The sequence below is a fragment of the Scyliorhinus torazame genome, chromosome 3 (assembly GCF_047496885.1).
Source record: "Scyliorhinus torazame isolate Kashiwa2021f chromosome 3, sScyTor2.1, whole genome shotgun sequence".
Classification (NCBI taxonomy): Eukaryota; Metazoa; Chordata; class Chondrichthyes; order Carcharhiniformes; family Scyliorhinidae; genus Scyliorhinus; species Scyliorhinus torazame.
Window position 1 is genome coordinate 310905951 of NC_092709.1, and position 20373 is coordinate 310926323.

Sequence of the window (20373 nt, forward strand, 5' to 3'; positions counted from 1 at the left end):
AAACCGTGCTTCGCAAAAACATCAGCGCAAAAGGGAGGACTGAGTCCCAAGTGGTGTTGTTTTGCTGGACCATTTTTCTGAGGGTTGATTTTAGGGTCCGATTCATGCGCGCCACGATACCACTCGACTGGGGGTGGTATGCAATGTGGAATTTTTGGGTAATGCCAAATATTGTGAGGACGTTCTTCATGACACGTCCCGTAAAATGGGAACCTTGGTCGGATTCAATGCTGCGGGGGAGTCCCCATCTCGTAAAGATGTGGTGGGTTAGGATCTTGGCTGTGGTCTTTGCCATGTTTGTTCTGGATGGGAATGCTTCCACCCATTTTGTAAACGTGTCTATCACCACAAGTACATATTTATAACCATTCCTGCAAGGGGCAATGGTCCTATATAATCAATCTGGAGGTTAGTCCAGGGGCCATTAACGGGTCGGGTGTGACTGAGCTGAGCCTTCTTGGCATATCTGTCCGGATTATTCTGGGCACAGATAAGACAATTCTCAATGTAGTGATTTACATCGTCCTTTAAACTCGACCACCAGCAGAGCTGCCTGAGGTGGGCTGTAGTGGGATCGATTCCCTGATGTCCATGACCGTCATGGAATGAACAAATCAGTTGATTCCTGTCCTGTTCAGGAACCACATAAAGGGTGTCTTTTAACACCACACCATCATGTGTCATCAGAGCATTTTTAAACCTCTCATCGGGTGCTGGATAGTTTCCTTTCAAAATCTCTCTGAGATTGCTGTCCTGCTTCTGGGCCTGCACTAAATCCTCGATCTTAGTCTGCGAGACCTGAACTGCATTCACTGGTGCGCTTTCGGGGGGTGTCCAAAAATATCCATGCCTGGAACCTGCTTTTGCCAGTGCGTCGGCTTTTACATTTCCAGGGGGGGAGGAACGATGGTGACTACGAACTTTGACTGTCCCAAAAGTCCTGTTCTGTGCTGTCTCTAAAATGTGACGGAGCAATGGGGCTGAAGGGAGGGGTTTTCCGTCTGCGGAAACAAATCCTCTTGCTTTCCACGGGGGTAGGAATTACATAAGGCTGTTGCAGACATAGAGGCTCTCCGAATATATATGTCTGCTGGGCTGGGGAAGGAATCTGGGTATTCCACTATGTATGCGATGGCCGCAAGTTCTGCTGCCTGCGCGCCTAAGTGTCCTGGAAGTTTTATTGCTATTTCTTCTAGGGCGCAGCCCTGCGCGTCCTCGACATAAATACCGCATCCTGTTATGCGCTTCCCATTTAATATTGTGGAAGATCAATCCACATATATCTTCGCACATGTCTGTGTGCTTGGGGCTCTGGGGTGAACTACCTATCTTTCTGGGGGGTGTTTTAGCAATAAAGGGGCCTATGTTGTGGTGTGGAGAGATAATTTCACATTCATGGGGGGTTCCGGGGTACTGTAAGTTGTCAGCTAAAAAAGTGTGGGTCTTTGTCCTTTTAACAGTGATGTCCCGTCCCGGCAAAAGAAGGGTCCATCTAGCTGCTCTAATCTGACTGACTGTACCGTCTTTGAGTCGTCGTCCAGTAAAAGTTGGGTGGGGGTGTGTTCTGTGAGGATTGTGATGGGGTTCAGTCCGGTAATGTACAAAAAATACTGTACTGCCCAGAATACTGCGAGCCTTTCACAGGCTGAAAATCCCTGCTCCACAGCATCTAAAACTCTGGAGGCGTAAGCCACGGGCCTTAACTGGTCGTGCCGTTCCTGAAGGAGCACGGCTGAAAGGGTGCGGTCTGTGGTCGCTACCTCTGTCGCATAGGGGGAAAGCGGGTCTGGAACTTGTAGTGTGGGGGCTGCTATGAGTGCTTGTTTCAATGAGTCCACAGCATCTGTATGCTGCGGAAGCCATTCCCAGGGGGCTCCTTTAGGAGGTCTGAGAGGGGTGCGGCCTTGCTGCCGAAACCGTCAATGTGGTTTCGGTAGTAGCCAACCAGTCCTAAAAATGACCGGAGGGCTGAAACGTTCTGGGGAAGGGGCAATTTAGCAATCGAGTCAATCCTTTTATGCTCGATCTCGCGTTTACCATGTGTGATAATTGTACATAAATATATCACCTTATCTTCCAAAATCTGGGCTTTTTTGGGGTTAACTTTACAACCAATTGAATGTAAGAGTTCCAGGAGTTTGGACAGAAGCTCAATGTGCTCTTCCTTGATGTCTGTCTGCAGTTGTAGGTCGTCTACGTACTGCACCAGACATTCGGGGCGAGAAAATTTGGCTAAACCATTTGCCAGCTGTCGGTGGAAAATGGAGGGGGAGTTGTGGAATCCTTGTGGAAGTCATGTCCACGTGTACTGTTGATTTTTAAATGTGAAGGCAAATTTGTACTGGCACGCCTTTGCCAATGGAATGGACCAGAATCCATTACTGATGTCCAAAACCGTAAAGTCTCGGGAATTGAGTCCCTGCTTGAGCATGGTCTCGGGACTTGTTGCTACTGTGAGGGCTGCTGCGGGGGTGATTTTGTTGAGTTCCCGGTAATCGATGGTCAGTCGCCATGATCCATCGGGCTTTCTCACTGGCCAAATCGGGGCATTATTAGTGGAGGCTACTGATCTAAGTACGCCCTGCTCTAATAAGCTTTCGATTACTTTTGCGATTTCTCCCTCTGCCTCTTGGGGAAATCCATAATGTTTTTGGGGTCTAGGGTCAGGTCCTGTGATTTGTACTTAACCAGCCATCCGGCCACAGTCGTGTTTGTGGGTCGCGAATGCTGTCCTGTTCCTTTGTAAAACTGCCCTAACCTGCTTATCCGTGCATAAGTGTCGTCGGGTTAAACCAAAATTCGCCTACTGCGCTGATTTTGTTGGCGTATTCACCTATGTTGAGCGTTGTGGGGGCTCTTGCAGACTTTGCCATTTTCCAGACACACTGGTTGACTGGATCAAATGATAGATTGTGGGAATTAGAACATAGAACATAGAACAATACAGCGCAGTACAGGCCCTTCGGCCCACGATGTTGCACCAAAACAAAAGCCATCTAACCTACACTATGCCATTATCATCCATATGTTTATCCAATAAACTTTTAAATGCCCTCAATGTTGGCGAGTTCACTACTGCAGCAGGTAGGGCATTCCACGGCCTCACTACTCTTTGCGTAAAGAACCTACCTCTGACCTCTGTCCTATATCTATTACCCCTCAGTTTAAAGTTATGTCCCCTCGTGCCAGCCATATCCATCCGCGGGAGAAGGCTCTCACTGTCCACCCTATCCAACTCCCTGATCATTTTGTATGCCTCTATTAAGTCTCCTCTTAACCTTCTTCTCTCCAACGAAAACAACCTCAAGTCCATCAGCCTTTCCTCATAAGATTTTCCCTCCATACCAGGCAACATCCTGGTAAATCTCCTCTGCACCCGCTCCAAAGCCTCCACGTCCTTCCTATAATGCGGTGACCAGAACTGTACACAATACTCCAAATGCGGCCGTACCAGAGTTCTGTACAGCTGCAACATGACCTCCCGACTCCGGAACTCAATCCCTCTACCAATAAAGGCCAACACTCCATAGGCCTTCTTCACAACCCTATCAACCTGGGTGGCAACTTTCAGGGATCTATGTACATGGACACCTAGATCCCTCTGCTCATCCACACTTTCAAGAACTTTACCATTAGCCAGATATTCCGCATTCCTGTTATTCCTTCCAAAATTAATCACCTCACACTTCTCTACATTAAACTCCATTTGCCACCTCCCAGCCCAGCTCTGCAGCTTATCTATATCCCTCTGTAACCTGCTACATCCTTCCACACTATCGACAACACCACCGACTTTAGTATCGTCTGCAAATTTACTCACCCACCCTTCTGTGCCTTCCTCTAGGTCATTGATAAAAATGACAAACAGCAACGGCCCCAGAACAGATCCTTGTGGTACTCCACTTGTGACTGTACTCCATTCTGAACATTTCCCATCAACCACCACCCTCTGTCTTCTTTCAGCTAGCCAATTTCTGATCCACATCTCTAAATCACCCTCAATCCCCAGCCTCCGTATTTTTTGCAATAGCCTACCGTGGGGAACCTTATCAAACGCTTTGCTGAAATCCATATACACCACATCAACTGCTCTACCCTCGTCTACCTGTTCAGTCACCTTCTCAAAGAACTCAATAAGGTTTGTGAGGCATGACATACCCTTCACAAAGCCATGCTGACTATCCCTGATCATATTATTCCTATCTAGATGATTATAAATCTTGTCTCTTATAATCCCCTCCAAGACTTTACCCACTACAGACGTGAGGCTCACCGGTCTATAGTTGCCGGGGTTGTCTCTGCTCCCTTTTTTGAACAAAGGGACCACATTTGCTGTCCTCCAGTCCTCTGGCACGATTCCTGTAGCCAATGATGACATAAAAATCAAAGCCAAAGGTCCAGCAATCTCTTCCCTGGCCTCCCAGAGAATCCTAGGATAAATCCCATCAGGTCCCGGGGACTTATCTATTTTCAGCCTGTCCAGAATTGCCAACACCTCTTCCCTACGTACCTCAATGCCATCTATTCTGTTAGCCTGGGGCTCAGCATTCTCCTCCACAACATTATCTTTTTCCTGAGTGAATACTGACGAAAAATATTCATTTAGTATCTCGCCTATCTCTTCAGACTCCACACACAATTTCCCATCCCTGTCCTTGACTGGTCCTACTCTTTCCCTAGTCATTCGCTTATTCCTGACATACCTATAGAAAGCTTTTGGGTTTTCCTTGATCCTTCCTGCCAAATCCATCAAGTCTATTCCCAGAATGTGTTCTGCTGTGAGGGGCAGGTCAACTAAAACTACGGGGTGCTTGGTGGTGATGTTGCCGATTTGAATGGGTACAGGGGCTGTGATGTGTCCCTGCTGTGAGCGGCCTGTATCATTGGTGATAGTGGCTGTAGTGGGCCACGTGTCCTTTTGGAACATGGTGGAGGAATTTATTATGGTGTGGGACCCTCCTGTGTCCCAGAGAAACTCGATGGGCTGTCCCCGTATCTTCGCTGCAACTACTGGTCATCCGGACCTGCCCCAAAGGGTGTCGCAGACCCAACACGGGGAGCCCGAACACAGTCAGTCCGTTCCGTTCAGGTCCGTCTGATCTGAACGTGTGCTCACATTATGTATGGGCTCTGTCTTATTCTTACTTAGAGTGCCCGTCTGCTGGGCTCTCTGTGGCTTTCGTGGGGCATTGCATTCCCTTGCAAAGTGTCCCAACTGTCCACAGTTGAAACACTCCTGTGACTTTGGTGGGGGGCTGTTCTTGCTTTCATTTACCCATGCGGGGTTCTGGTGTGTTTTAACGGCTTGTATGTCTGCGTCGGCCTGCTTTTCTTCGGGATTTTTAAGTGCGTGTTTGTTTTGTACAGACTGCTCCCAGGTGCGGGACAAGCTTTTTACTGCCCATTTCTCGTTATGAGCCTCATCTGAAGGATCATAATTCGCGCAAGCCTTTTGTCCTGTTTCTGTGGCATGGGAGATAAGGGTGCGGGTCCATTTGGCCATGTTGTCTGGGGACAAATGGGCGCGGTCTAAGTCTCCAAAAACTGCTGCAAAATGGATCCACAGGCGTCCAGCAAACGCTGTGGGGTGCTCGGTTTTCTTTTGCCTGCATTTATTGAGGTCACCCCGGTTATACCCGATCGCGTCTAGGACCGCGGTATGCATTTCTGCAAGGGTGCCCCCTCCTACATTCTGTGGGTCGGGAAGGGCTGCTACGACCGAAGGGTCTAGACTCAAAACTGTGAGCTTCACGTGCTCTCGCTCATCCAGGCCGTACATGGTCACCTGCTGCTTTACTCTGGCAAAGAAATGGTGAGGGTCTGAGGTGGGGAGGAACGGTGTGATTTTCTCGCACGCGTCCCGTAATTGGGTTACTGTTAAGGGGGTGGTGTACAGAAATTCCACATCGTCCGATGTGGCTGTGCGGTGGGTGGTTACAGGGTTCATTGGAGCCTGAACTATCTGCTCTGTGGGGGGTTGGGGCGCTTTTCTCTTTTGGGGCTTTCTCTGCGCACATGTTCCCTGAACATATCTCTGCGCTGTCTCATTCAACTCTTCCCAATCAGGGCCGTCTTCCTCATCTAATTTTGCTCCAAAGGTTTCCTGGAATCCTTTTTGGACTGAAAGCAGCGATTGCAGCTCTGCAATCTGCTTCCGGCACTTTGCGTGGTCTAGAGAGCTTTGTCTTTGCTCCGTGGTGGCAGCATGGAGTGCTCTTAACGCTGCCTTCAGGTCACTACACTGCCTCTGCAATGCTTCTACCTGCTTCTCGGTTTCTTCATGTACCAGGACTGCACGTTGCGTGTCCTGATAGGCCTTTTCATACTGAGACTGGAAGCTGCTTAAGTGCGCCAGACAAGACTGGTGTGCCCACTTGGCATCATCCACCTCTCCGTCTTTTGCTGCCAACTTCCTCCTTAACTCTACATTCTCTCTTTCTACCTCACTGACATCGACCTTACTCATTCGATGTATGCCTTCTATCTCTTTCCGGAGCATCCTAACAACCTCCTCTGTGCCTCGCAATTGTGCCAAACAGGACACGATTGTCATCTGCTTGCGAGCTTTCCCTAAGCTCTTCTTGTGAATCTCGCTCAGGTTCTCCCACCAAGTATGTCCCATACTCCCGGGACCTGTTTCCTCATTGCTACAGAATTCACTCCAAAGGGGCCATCCTTTCCCTTTGAGGTACTTCCTGATTTCTTCCTCCCATATGGGACACTGTCTTACTTTACTGCTGCTGGTCGCTGCGACCGCAAATTCTTCTGGGTTCATGAGGCGCTGCATTGCCTGCATTGCCATCTTTCTTATCTGGATGCTTCTTTTAAATTTGGAACAGGGGAGCTAAGGCGGTGCTGTAAATATGGGTACGGCTTTTGCTAATTTCCGAAGTACAAACTCCCGACAGTTTGGTCGCAACAAAAAAAATCTATCAGTTTACCTTATAGCCCTGTTAGTTACGCATACATACACACACTTCCGAATTATGAGGATTGGTCAGAACTGTTTGAACACTTGTGGTTTTCTGTTCCCAATTGGATCTGTAATTCAAATTTTTGGGTTCTCCCGGAGTGATTAAGCCACTTCTAGGTCGAGTCCCGTCAGAATGTCACCAGTACTATGTTGCTAACTTTTGGTTGGTTCAATTGGCTCTGTTTTATAACCTTTGCTCTCGAGTCGCCAGGTATCATAGATTGTCATAGAATTTACAGTGCAGAAGGAGGCCATTCGGCCCATCGAGTCTGCACCGGCTCTTGGAAAGAGCACCCTACCCAAAGTCAACACCACCACACTATCCCCATAACCCAGTAACCCCACCCAACACAAAGGGCAATTTTGGACACTAAGGGCAATTTATCATGGCCAATCCACCTAACCTGCACATCTTTGGACTGTGGGAGGAAACCGGAGCTCCCGGAGGAAACCCACGCACACACGGGGAGGATGTGCAGACTCCGCACAGACAGTGACCCAAGCCGGAATCGAACCTGGGACCCTGGAGCTGTGAAGCAATTGTGCTATCCTCAAGGCTACCGTGCTGCCCTTCCCCACCAGCACTGTGGGTGTAGCTACACCGCATAGGCTATAGCAGTTCAATAAGGCAGCTCACCACCTCAATTGCAATTAAGAATGGACAACAAAAATGTTGGCCTCGTCAGCAGTGTCCACGCCTCATAAAATAACAAGAGTTAGGAACTGGACAAAAAGTGAAAATGGAGTTGGGATAAGAAGCAATATTAAGTTGTGCAAAACGAGTCATAGACAGTTGTTGAGGATGAGTTATGAAAGCCAGTTTTAATTGTATTTATGTATTTCAATTATGAGGGCATAAATATGGAGATACCAACACTGGAGAATAATAGGCTTGAATAGATGTATTAGTGTTACATCCATTCCATGCAATATGGAATTGATTCTCAGGAATAAATTTGTCAATTATCTGTACAGCAATAGTACAGCTAACCTAGTTAGCAGCAGTCAGCATGGTACTGTTGCTAACTTTTGGTTGGTTCAATTGGCTCTGTTTTATAACCTTTGCTCTCGAGTCGCCAGGTATCTTTATTTTTTTTTTTTTACAAATATTTTATTGAAAATTTTTGGTCAACCAACACAGTACATTGTGCATCCTTTACACAATATTATAACAACACAAATAACAATGACCTATTTTATAAACAAAAAACAAACAAAAAAATGAATAAATAATAAATAACAAAAATGAAAACTAACCCTAATTGGCAACTGCCTTATCACAAGTAACACTCTCCAAAATTATAATTTAACAGTCCAATATATAATTATCTGTAGCAACGACCTATACATATTGTACAGTATATATTAACAACCCTGAGAGTCCTTCTGGTTCCTCCTCCTCCCCCCCCCCCCCCCCCCCCCCGATCCTGGGCTGCTGCTGCTGCCTTCTTTTTTCCATTCCATCTATCTTTCTGCGAGGTATTCGACGAACGGTTGCCACTGCCTGGTGAACCCTTGAGCCGACCCCCTTAGAACAAACTTAATCCGCTCTAGCTTTATAAACCCTGCCATGTCACTTATCCAGGTCTCCACCCCCGGGGGCTTGGCTTCTTTCCACATTAACAATATCCTGCGCCTGGCTACTAGGGACGCAAAGGCCAAAACATTGGCCTCTCTCGCCTCCTGCACTCCCGGCTCTTGTGCAACCCCAAATATAGCCAACCCCCAGCTTGGTTCGACCCGGACCCCCACTACTTTTGAAAGCACCTTTGTCACCCCCATCCAAAACCCCTGTAGTGCCGGGCATGACCAAAACATATGGGTATGATTCGCTGGGCTTCTCGAGCACCTCGCACACCTATCCTCCACCCCAAAAAATTTACTGAGCCGTGCTCCAGCCATATGCGCCCTGTGTAATACCTTAAACTGAATCAGGCTTAGCCTGGCACACGAGGACGACGAGTTTACCCTGCTTAGGGCATCTGCCCACAGCCCCTCCTCGATCTCCTCCCCCAGCTCTTCTTCCCATTTCCCTTTTAGTTCTTCTACCATAGTCTCCCCTTCGTCCCTCATTTCCCTATATATATATCTGACACCTTACCATCCCCCACCCATGTCTTTGAGATCACTCTGTCCTGCACCTCTTGTGTCGGGTGCTGCGGGAATTCCCTCACCTGTTGCCTCGCAAAAGCCCTCAGTTGCATATACCTGAATGCATTCCCTTGGGGCAACCCATATTTCTCGGTCAGCGCTCCCAGACTCGCGAACTTCCCATCCACAAACAGATCTTTCAGTTGCGTTATTCCTGCTCTTTGCCACATTCCATATCCCCCATCCATTCTCCCCGGGGCAAACCTATGTTTGTTTCTTATCGGGGACCCCCCCAAGGCTCCAGTCTTTCCCCTATGCCGTCTCCACTGTCCCCAAATCTTCAGTGTAGCCACCACCACCGGGCTTGTGGTGTAGTTCCTCGGTGAGAACGGCAATGGGGCTGTCACCATAGCCTGTAGGCTAGTCCCCCTACAGGACGCCCTCTCTAATCTCTTCCACGCCGCTCCCTCCTCCTCTCCCATCCACTTACTCACCATTGAAATATTAGCGGCCCAATAATACTCACTTAGGCTCGGTAGTGCCAGCCCCCCCCTATCCCTGCTACGCTGTAAGAATCCCTTCCTCACCCTCGGGGTCTTCCCGGCCCACACAAAACCCATGATGCTCTTTTCAATCCTTTTTAAAAAAGCCTTCGTGATCACCACCGGGAGGCACTGAAACACAAAGAGGAATCTCGGGAGGACCACCATCTTAACCGCCTGCGCCCTCCCTGCCAGTGACAGGGATACCATATCCCATCTCTTGAAATCCTCTTCCATTTGTTCCACCAACCGCGTTAAATTTAACCGATGCAATGTGCCCCAATTCTTGGCTATCTGGATCCCCAGGTAACGAAAGTCCCTTGTTACCTTCCTCAACGGTAAGTCCTCTATTTCTCTACTCTGCTCCCCTGGATGCACCACAAACAACTCACTTTTCCCCATGTTCAATTTATACCCTGAAAAATCCCCAAACTCCCCAAGTATCCGCATTATTTCTGGCATCCCCTCCGCCGGGTCTGCCACGTATAGTAGCAAATCGTCCGCATACAAAGATACCCGGTGTTCTTCTCCTCCTCTAAGTACTCCCCTCCACTTCTTGGAACCCCTCAACGCTATCGCCAGGGGCTCAATCGCCAGTGCAAACAATAATGGGGACAGAGGGCATCCCTGCCTTGTCCCTCTATGGAGCCGAAAATATGCAGATCCCCGTCCATTCGTGACCACGCTCGCCATCGGGGCCCTATACAACAGCTGCACCCATCTAACATACCCCTCTCCAAAACCAAATCTCCTCAACACCTCCCACAAATAATCCCACTCCACTCTCAAATGCTTTCTCGGCATCCATCGCCACTACTATCTCCGTTTCCCCCTCTGGTGGGGCCATCATCATTACCCCTAACAGCCTCCGTATATTCGTGTTCAGCTGTCTCCCCTTCACAAACCCAGTTTGGTCCTCGTGGACCACCCCCGGGACACATTCCTCTATTCTCATTGCCATTACCTTGGCCAGGATCTTGGCATCTACATTTAGGAGGGAAATAGGTCTATAGGACCCGCATTGTAGCGGGTCCTTTTCCTTCTTTAAGAGAAGCGATATCGTTGCTTCAGACATAGTCGGGGGCAGTTGTCCCCTTTCCTTTGCCTCATTAAAGGTCCTCGTCAATACCGGGGCGAGCAAGTCCACATATTTTCTATAGAATTCGACTGGGAATCCATCCGGTCCCGGGGCCTTTCCCGCCTGCGTGCTCCTAATTCCTTTCACCACTTCTTCTACCTCGATCTGTGCTCCCAGTCCCACCCTTTCCTGCTCTTCCACCTTGGGAAATTCCAGCCGATCCAAAAAGCCCATCATTCTCTCTCTCCCATCCGGGGGTTGCGCTTCATATAATTTTTTATAAAATGTCTTGAACACTCCATTCACTCTCTCCGCTCCCCGCTCCATCTCTCCTTCCTCATCCCTCACTCCCCCTATTTCCCTCGCTGCTCCCCTTTTCCTCAATTGGTGTGCCAGCAACCTGCTCGCCTTCTCCCCATATTCGTACTGTACACCCTGTGCCTTCCTCCATTGTGCCTCTGCAGTGCCCGTAGTCAGCAAGTCAAATTCTACATGTAGCCTTTGCCTTTCCCTGTACAGTCCCTCCTCCGGTGCTTCCGCATATTGTCTGTCCACCCTCAAAAGTTCTTGCAGCAACCGCTCCCGTTCCTTACTCTCCTGCTTCCCTTTATGTGCCCTTATTGATATCAGCTCCCCTCTAACCACCGCCTTCAACGCCTCCCAGACCACTCCCACCTGGACCTCCCCATTATCATTGAGTTCCAAGTACTTTTCAATGCACCCCCTCACCCTTAGACACACACCCTCATCTGCCATTAGTCCCATGTCCATTCTCCAGGGTGGGCGCCCTCCTGTTTCCTCCCCTATCTCCAAGTCTACCCAGTGTGGAGCGTGATCCGAAATGGCTAGAGCCGTATACTCCGTTCCCCTCACCTTCGGGATCAACGCCCTTCCCAGCACAAAAAAGTCTATTCGCGAGTAGACTTTATGGACATAGGAGAAAAACGAGAACTCCTTACTCCTAGGTCTGCTAAATCTCCACGGGTCTACACCTCCCATCTGCTCCATAAAATCTTTAAGTACCTTGGCTGCTGCCGGCCTTCTTCCAGTCCTGGACTTCGACCTATCCAGCCCTGGTTCCAACACCGTATTAAAATCTCCCCCCATTATCAGCTTTCCCATCTCTAGGTCCGGAATGCGTCCTAGCATCCGCCTCATAAAATTGGCATCATCCCAGTTCGGGGCATATACGTTTACCAAAACCACCGTCTCCCCCTGTAGTTTGCCACTCACCATCACGTATCTGCCCCCGTTATCCGCCACTATAGTCTTTGCCTCGAACATTACCCGCTTCCCCACTAATATAGCCACCCCCCTGTTTTTCGCATCTAGCCCCGAATGGAACACCTGCCCCACCCATCCTTTGCGTAGCCTAACCTGGTCTATCAGTTTCAGGTGCGTTTCCTGTAACATAACCACATCTGCCTTAAGTTTCTTAAGGTGTGCGAGTACCCGTGCCCTCTTTATCGGCCCGTTCAGCCCTCTCACGTTCCACGTGATCAGCCGGGTTGGGGGGCTTCCTACCCCCCCCCCCCCCTTGTCGATTAGCCATCCCCTTTTTCCAGCTCCTCACCCGGTTCCCACGCAGCTGTATCTCCCCCAGGCGGTGCCCCCCCCGCCCATCCCCTCCCATACCAGCTCCCCCCTCTCCCCAGCAGCAGCAGCCCCGTAATTCCCCCCTCCCACCCCCCCCCGCTAGATCCCCCGCTAGCGTAATTACTCCCCCCATGTTGCTCCCAGAAGTCAGCAAACTCTGGCCGACCTCGGCTTCCCCCCGTGACCTCGGCTCGCACCGTGCGACGGCCCCTCCTTCCTGCTTCTCTATTCCCGCCATGATTATCATAGCGCGGGAACCAAGCCCGCGCTTCTCCCTTGGCCCCGCCCCAATGGCCAACGCCCCATCTCCTCCACCTCCCCTCCTCCCCCCATCACCACCTGTGGAAGAGAGAAAAGTTACCACATCGCAGGATTAGTACATAAAACTCCTCTTTCCCCCCTTTTTAACCCCCCTCTTCGCCCCCCACATTCGTCCCACCACTTTGTTCAAACGTTCTTTTTAATAACCCGCTCATTCCAGTTTTTCTTCCACAATAAAAGTCCACGCTTCATCCGCCGTCTCAAAGTAGTGGTGCCTCCCTCGATATGTGACCCACAGTCTTGCCGATTGCAGCATTCCAAATTTTATCTTCTTTTTATGAAGCGCTGACTTGGCCCGATTAAAGCTCGCCCTCGTTCTCGCCACCTCCGCACTCCAGTCTTGATAAACGCGGATCACCGCGTTCTCCCATTTACCGCTCCGAGCTTTCTTTGCCCATCTAAGGACCATTTCTCTATCCTTAAAACGGAGGAATCTCACCACTATGGCTCTGGGAATTTCTCCTGCTCTCGGTCCTCGCGCCATCACTCGGTATGCTCCCTCCACCTCCAACGGACCCGCCGGGGCCTCCGCTCCCATTAACGAGTGCAGCATCGTGCTCACATATGCCCCGACGTCCGCTCCCTCCGCACCTTCAGGAAGACCAAGAATCCTCAGGTTGTTCCTCCTTGCGTTGTTCTCCAGTGCCTCCAACCTTTCCACACATCGTTTCTGATGTGCCTCATGCGTCTCCGTCTTCACCACCAGGCCCTGTATGTCGTCCTCATTCTCGGCTGCCTTTGCCTTCACGACCCGAACCTCCCGCTCCTGGGTCTTTTGCTCCTCCTTTAGCCCTTCGATCGCCTGTAGTATCGGGGCCAACAGCTCTTTCTTCATTTCCTTTTTGAGCTCTTCCACACAGCATTTCAAGAACTCTTGTTGTTCAGGGCCCCATGTTAAACTGCCACCTTCCGACGCCATCTTGGTTTTTGCTTGCCTTCCTTGCCGCTGTTCTCAAGGATCCACTGCAATCCGGCCACTTTCTCCTCCTTTTTTCATCCGTATCCAGGGGGGATTCCCTTCTGGTTTACCGCACAGTGTTTTTAGCCGTCAAAATTGCTGTTGGGGCTCCTATCAAGAGCCCAAAAGTCCGTTTCACCGGGAGCTGCCGAAACTTGCGACTCAGCTGGTCATCGCCGCACCCGGAAGTCGCCAGGTATCTTTATGATACCGCCACAAGGTTCAAGTTCAAGTAATGATCAATAACTCAACCCACCAGTTAGTAAGATTCAAATCAAAGCACATTTATTATACACAGTGAATCGCTACTCATGCATAAATGCTACTTCTAAGCTACTTCTACAACTAACAGGCCTATACTTACACAAATTGCCTTTTGTTCGGAATCTGAAACTGCGAGATTCAAAGCCGGTATGGACTGGTAGCTAGGAGCGCCTATCTCGTAGCGAGCGTCGACTTGAGACTTACTTCAGTGATGCAGCAGCTTGGACAGTTCACTCTCAAGGGTTGGTTCGCGTTGCTGAGTGACCCTGTCAAGAAGAACAATTTGAACTTGGGGGCTTTACTTTATAGTCCCCAGGGGCTTCCCGCCTTTCGGGGCGGACCCCGTACCTGGTTCCAGGTGATTGGACTTCGTTCCAATCGCTTGGTTCGATTTCTCCAAGACTGGAGCGGTTCCCTGATCGATGGGCGGTCTTGAGGTGTCCGTTAACCTCTTTTGTTTTGGCTCCTGCTGGCGCTGGGGAGTCTGGCTTAGCTATGTTTGTGCCAAATGTTGCGATTGTTCCCGGGGATCGCTCATCAGTATGTAGATGGCTGCTACATTATTATGCAGATGGCTGCTTGTATCGATGCTGTCTTGGCTTTTGCAGAGTTTAATACACAGTAAACTTTCACCTGCTGGTTTCTGCCTGTGTTGGCTGAATTTCCCTGCAGCCTTTGCTGTTCTCCATTTTACATTGGGAGTTGGCCAACTCAGATGGCTACAGTACTGAGCAGACCAAGCTCCTCGATTTCTTTGAGGAAACAACAGTTCAAATAGTCCTATGGCATGATGAACCTCAACATCCAAAAGTCTTTTGATAAAGTTCTGCAGAAAGATAATTGATTAAACTCACCAGGGGAAGGCAGTAGTAGCCAGGCTCATGGCACCGTGGCTGGCTCTGCTGCACAAAAGGGAGGGAAAAAGACTGGCAGGGCTACAGTCATAGGGGATTCAATCGTAAGGGGAGTAGACAGGCGTTTCTGTGGTTGAAAATTAGACTCCCAAATGGTATGTTGCCTCCCGGGTGAACGGGACAGGGATGTCTCAGATCGGCTGCAGGACATACTGAAGGGGGAGGGTGAACAGCCAGTTGTCGTGGTGCATATAGGCACCAACGATATAGGTAAGAAATGGGATGAGGTCCTACAATCAGAATTTAGGGAGTTAAAAAGTAGGACCAGTGCCACGAGACAGTCAGAGTAGAAATTCAAGAATAGCCAGAATGAATACGTGGCTTGAGAGATGATGCAGGAGGGAGGGGTTCAGATTTTTGGGACATTGGAACAGGTTCTGGGGGCGGTGGGACCATTACAAATCGGATGGTCTACACCTGGGGAGGACTGGAACCAATGCCCTAGGGGTGCTTTTGCTAACACTGTTGGGGAGGTTTTAAACTAATGTGGCAGGGGGATGGGAACCAGATTAGGAAGTTAGAGGTCAGTAAAGAGGCAGCAACTAAAGCCAGTAGGGTACTAGATAATAAACTCAATGTGACTAAGGGGAAGAGTAGACAGGGAAGAGATGATGAATGCAAAGGGACAGGTGGTCTGAGGTGCATTTGTTTCAATGCGAGAAGTGTAGCAGGTAAGGCAGATGAATTTAGTGCTTGGATTAGTACCTGAGAATATGATATTGGTATTACTGAGACTTGATTGAGGGAAGGGCAAAGACTGGCAACTAAATATCCCAGGGTATAGATGCTTCAGGAGGGATAGAGAGGGAGGTAAAAGGGGTGGAGGAGTTGCATTACTGGTCAGAGATGATATCACAGCTGTGATTAAGGTGGGCACGATGGAGGATTCGAGCACTGAGGCAGTATGGGTAGAGCTAAGAAATAGGAAGGGTGCAGTAACATTGTACAGGCCTCCCAAAAGCGAGCATGCAGTAGAGGTACAAATATGTAGACAGATTATAGAAAAATGTAGGAGCAATAGGGTGGTCGTGATGGGAGATTTTAACTTCCCCAACATTGAATGGGACTCATGTAGTGTTGGAGGCGTAGATGGAGCAGAATTTGTAAGGAGCATCCAGGAGAGTTTTTTTAGAGCAGTATGTAAATAGTCCAACTCGGGAAGGGGCCATACTGGACCTGGTATTGGGGAATGACCCCGGCCAGGTGGTAGAAATTTCAGTCGGTGATTATTTTGGGAATAGCAATCACAATTCCGTAAGGTTTAGAATACTCATGGACAAAGACGAGAGTGGTCCTAAAGGAAGAGTGCTAAATTGGGGAAAGGCCAAGTATAAAAAAATTCGGCAGGAGCTAGGGAATGTGGATTGGGAGCAGCTGTTTAAGGGTAAATCCACATTTGAAATGTGGGAGTCTTTTGAGGAAAGGTTGATTAGATTGCAGGACAGACATGTCCTGTGAAAATGAGGGATAGAAATGGCAAGATTAGGGAACCATGGATGACGGGTGGAATTGTGAGACTAGCTAAGATGAAAAAGGAAGCATACATAAGATCTAGGCGACTTAAAACTGATGAAGCTTTGGAGGAATATCGGGAAAGTCGGACAAATCTCAAACGCGCAATAAAGAGGGCTAAAAAGGGTCATGAAATATCTTTGGCTAACAGGGTTAAGGAAAATCCCAAAGCCTTTTATTCGCATATAAGGAGCAAGAGGGTAACTAGAGAAAGGATTGGCCCACTCAAAGGCAAAAGAGGGAATTTATGCGTGGAGTCAGAGGAAATGGGTGAGATTCTTAATGAGTACTTTGCATCGGTATTCACCAAGGAGAGGGACATGACGGATGTTGAGGCTAGGGATGGATGTTTAAATACTCTAGGTCAAGTCGGCACAAGGAAGGCGGAAGTTTTGGGTATTCTAAAAGGCATTAAGGTGGACAAGTCCCCAGGTCCGGATGGGATCTATCCCAGGTTACTGAGGGAAGCGAGAGACGAAATAGCTGGGGCCTTAACAGATATCTTTGCAGCATCCTTGAGCACGGGTGAGGTCCCGAAGGACTGGAGAATTGCTAATGTCCCTTTGTTTAAGAAGAATAGCAGGGATAATCCAGGGAATTATAGACCTGTGAGCTTGACGTTAGTGGTAGGCAAACTGTTGGAGAAGATACTGAGGGATAGGATCTATTCACATTTGGAAGAAAATAGACTTATCAGTGATAGGCAGCATGGTTTTGTGCAGGGAACGTTATGTCTTACAAACCTAATAGAATTCTTTGAGGAAGTGACAAAGTTAATTGATGAGGGAAGGGCTGTAGATGTCATATACATGGACTTCAGTAAGGCGTTTGATAAAGTTTCCCATGGCAGGTTGATGGAAAACGTGAAGTCATATGGGGTTCAGGGTGTACTAGCTGGATGGATAAAGAACTGGCTGGGCAACAGGAGGCAGAGAGTAGTGGTGGAAGGGAATGTCTCAAAGTGGAGAAAGTTGACTAGTGGTGTTCCACAGGGATCCGTGCTCGGACCACTGTTGTTTGTGATATACATAAATGATCTGGACGAAGGTATAGGTGGTCTGATTAGCAAGTTTGCAGATGATACTAAGATTGGTGGAGTTGCAGATAGCAAGGGGGACTGTCAGAGAATACAGCAAAATATAGATAGATTGGAGAGTTGGGCAGAGAAATGGCAGATGGAGTTCAATCCAGGCAAATGCGAGGTGATGCATTTTGGAAGATCTAATTCAAGAGCGGACTATACGGTTAATGGAAAAGTCCTGGAGGAAATTGATGTACAGAGAGATCTGGGAGTTCATGTCCATTGTACCCTGAAGGTGGCAACGCAGGTCGATAGAGTGGTCAAGAAGGCATACAGCATGCTTGCCTTCATCGGACTGGGTATTGAGTACAAGGGTCGGTAGGTCATGTTACAATTGTATAGGACTTTGGTTAGGCCACATTTGGAACACTGCGTGCAGTTCTGGTCGCCACATTACCAGACGGATATGGATGCTTTAGCGAGGGTGCAGAGGAGGTTCACCAGGATGTTGCCTGGTATGGAGGGTGGTAGCTATGAAGAAAGGTTGAGTAGATTAGGATTGTTTTTGTTGGAAAGACGGAGGTTGAGGGGGGACCTGATTGAGGTCTACAAACGATGAGAGGCATGGACAGGGTGGATAGCAACAAGCTTTTTCCACGAGTGGAGATGTCAATTACAAGGGGTCACGATTTAAAGGTGAGAGGGGGAAAGTTTAAGGGAGATGTGCGTGGAAAGTTTTTTACGCAGAGGGTGGTGGGTGCCTGTAACGCTTTGCCAGCGGAGGTGGTAGAGACGGGCACGATAGCATAATTTAAGATGCATCTAGATAGATATATGAACGGGCGGGGAACAGAGGGAAGTAGATCCTTGGAAAATAGAAGACAGGTTTAGATAAAGGATCTGGATCGGCGCAGGCTGGGAGGGCCGAAGGGCCTGTTCCTGTGCTGTAATTTTCTTTGTTCTAAACTTTGAGCTATGGGGACTAGGTAAGAAAATGGCTTAAGGGCAGGAAACAATGACGGTAATTTTCAACTTCTACCTGCTGTGTTTATGATGTATCCAGGAGTGAAAATTGCAGGGAAAGGATGGTTGCTTGTTCAATACCTAAGAATAAAGAACAGAGAAAAGTACAGGACAGGAACAGGCCCTTCAGCCCTCCAAGCCTGCGCTGACCATGCTGCCCGTCTAAACAAAAATCTTCTAAACTTCCGGAGTCACCTGAGGTTGACTGATGCACGTTTCAGCAATAGTAGATTCAACAGGTGAGAGATGATAGGTTACAGACTGATGGGGAGGAGGATGCTAGTGAGTGATGTATGGTGGATATTCACTTGATATCAAGAGTTGAAGGCACTGGATTCTGCAAAAGCTATGGGCCCTGAGAACATCCTGGCAACTTGTGCTCCAGAACTAGCTGCGCGCCCAACCAAGCTGTTCCAGTACAGCTACAACACCGGCATCTAACAAGCAATGTGGAAAATAGTCCAAGTAAATGCTGCCCACCAAAAGCAGGACAAATCCAATTCAGCCAATTACCACTGAAGCATCAGCAAAGTGATGGAGGTTCTGCAGAACAGAGCTGTCAAGTAGCAGTTACATAGCAATATCCTGCTAACTGATGCTCAGCTCGTGTTCCGCCAGGGCCAGCTGCCTCCTGACCTCATTACAGCCTTAGTTCAAACACGGACAAAAGAGCTGAACTCAAAAGGGGAGTTGACTGCTCAGGACACCAAGGCAGCATTTGACCGAGTAGCAGAGGATTCGCAAATGGTACCGAACATTATGCATTCATCAGTGAACATCCCTATGTGGTACTGAAAACAGGCGGAGAAGATACACATAGGCCAGGAACAGAAGCTGTCTCGTGAGGCCCCGGCTGGAATAGATACTGGCCATCTGCAAAAGCACTCAAGTCAAGCCATAAACTTATTATCACTGAATGGACTTTGTGATTACCCATTCCAAAGACTATGAATATGTAAAAAACTTCCAGACACAGGTGATCAACTTTGCAGCAGGATGAAGAACAGACAAAAGAAGGCATCAGACTCCATAATGAGCTGATGGTTGGTCAGACAAGGGGAGTTTCAGAGGACAACGGGTCTTGATTGAATCACCATGGATAAACAGAAGTATCCTGTCTTTCCCATTAACAAGTTGGCATCTGGCTAGAAAAATGACCAGTGGTGGGCGTATATATATGACTCCTAGATTTCCAGTATAAAGGAAGGAACATTGAACAGATCTTCAGCGATAACCTGGGAGTTGCCCAGGCACAATCATCGCAGGAAGAAAGCCTGGGTTTCGAACCCAGAGAAAACATCAACATCGAGTGATAGTAGCCTGCCAGCCTCCTTTACTAAGTGCGGGTAAAACCCAAAGCTCAGCTGTGAGTCTCAGTCATATTTTCCTGAGTAATAGAATTGCGAATAAAATTGCGTTAAACTGTGAATCGGTTTTGTCCTTTGTTCATCTTGCAAATAAGGGCACCTGGGTAAAGCTTTTGAGTAAGTAAATTGGTCGAACGTATCAGAGGTTTTAACGGTACAACACCTACCTCTGACCTTATGAGGAGGGAAAGTCATTGAACGAATGTGGCATTAAGGAGCCCTGGCAAAATTGAAGTAAATAAGAATCAAGGGGTGATTTTCCATTGGTTGGAGTCATATCTGGCACAAAGGAAGATGGTTGTGGTTGTTCAAGGCCAATCATCTTGGTCCCAAGGCATCAATGCAGGTGTTCTTCAGGGTGGTGTCCTAGGCCCAACCACCTGCAGCCTCTTCATCAATGCCCTTCCCCCATCATAAGTGAGCAGCAGTGAGGATGTTTGTTGATGATTGCACAATGTTCAGCACCATTTGTGACAACTCAAATATTGAAACAGTCTGTGTCCAGATGTAGCAAGACCTGGACAACATTCAGGCATTGCTGACCAGTGACAACATTTGTGCCAGGCAAAGACCATCTTCAATAAGATTGAATTTAACTGTCCTCCCTGAAAATCAATGGCGTTACCATTGCTGAATCCCCCACTATCAACATTCCAGTGGTTACAATTGATCAGAAACTGAATTGGATGAGCCATCTAAATACTGTGGCGACA

General features: G+C 48.5%; 1 long non-coding RNA gene across 1 annotated transcript in view; it reads left to right on the plus strand.

The window, feature by feature from the left end:
- LOC140409620 (uncharacterized) overlaps positions 1–19722 on the plus strand; it is a 29618-nt gene extending 9896 nt beyond the window's left edge. The window contains exon 2 of the long non-coding RNA XR_011940437.1: positions 18334–19722. This is a non-coding gene — a long non-coding RNA (uncharacterized lncRNA). The remainder of the gene's footprint in view (positions 1–18333) is intronic.
- The last annotated feature ends 651 nt before the right edge of the window (positions 19723–20373 follow it).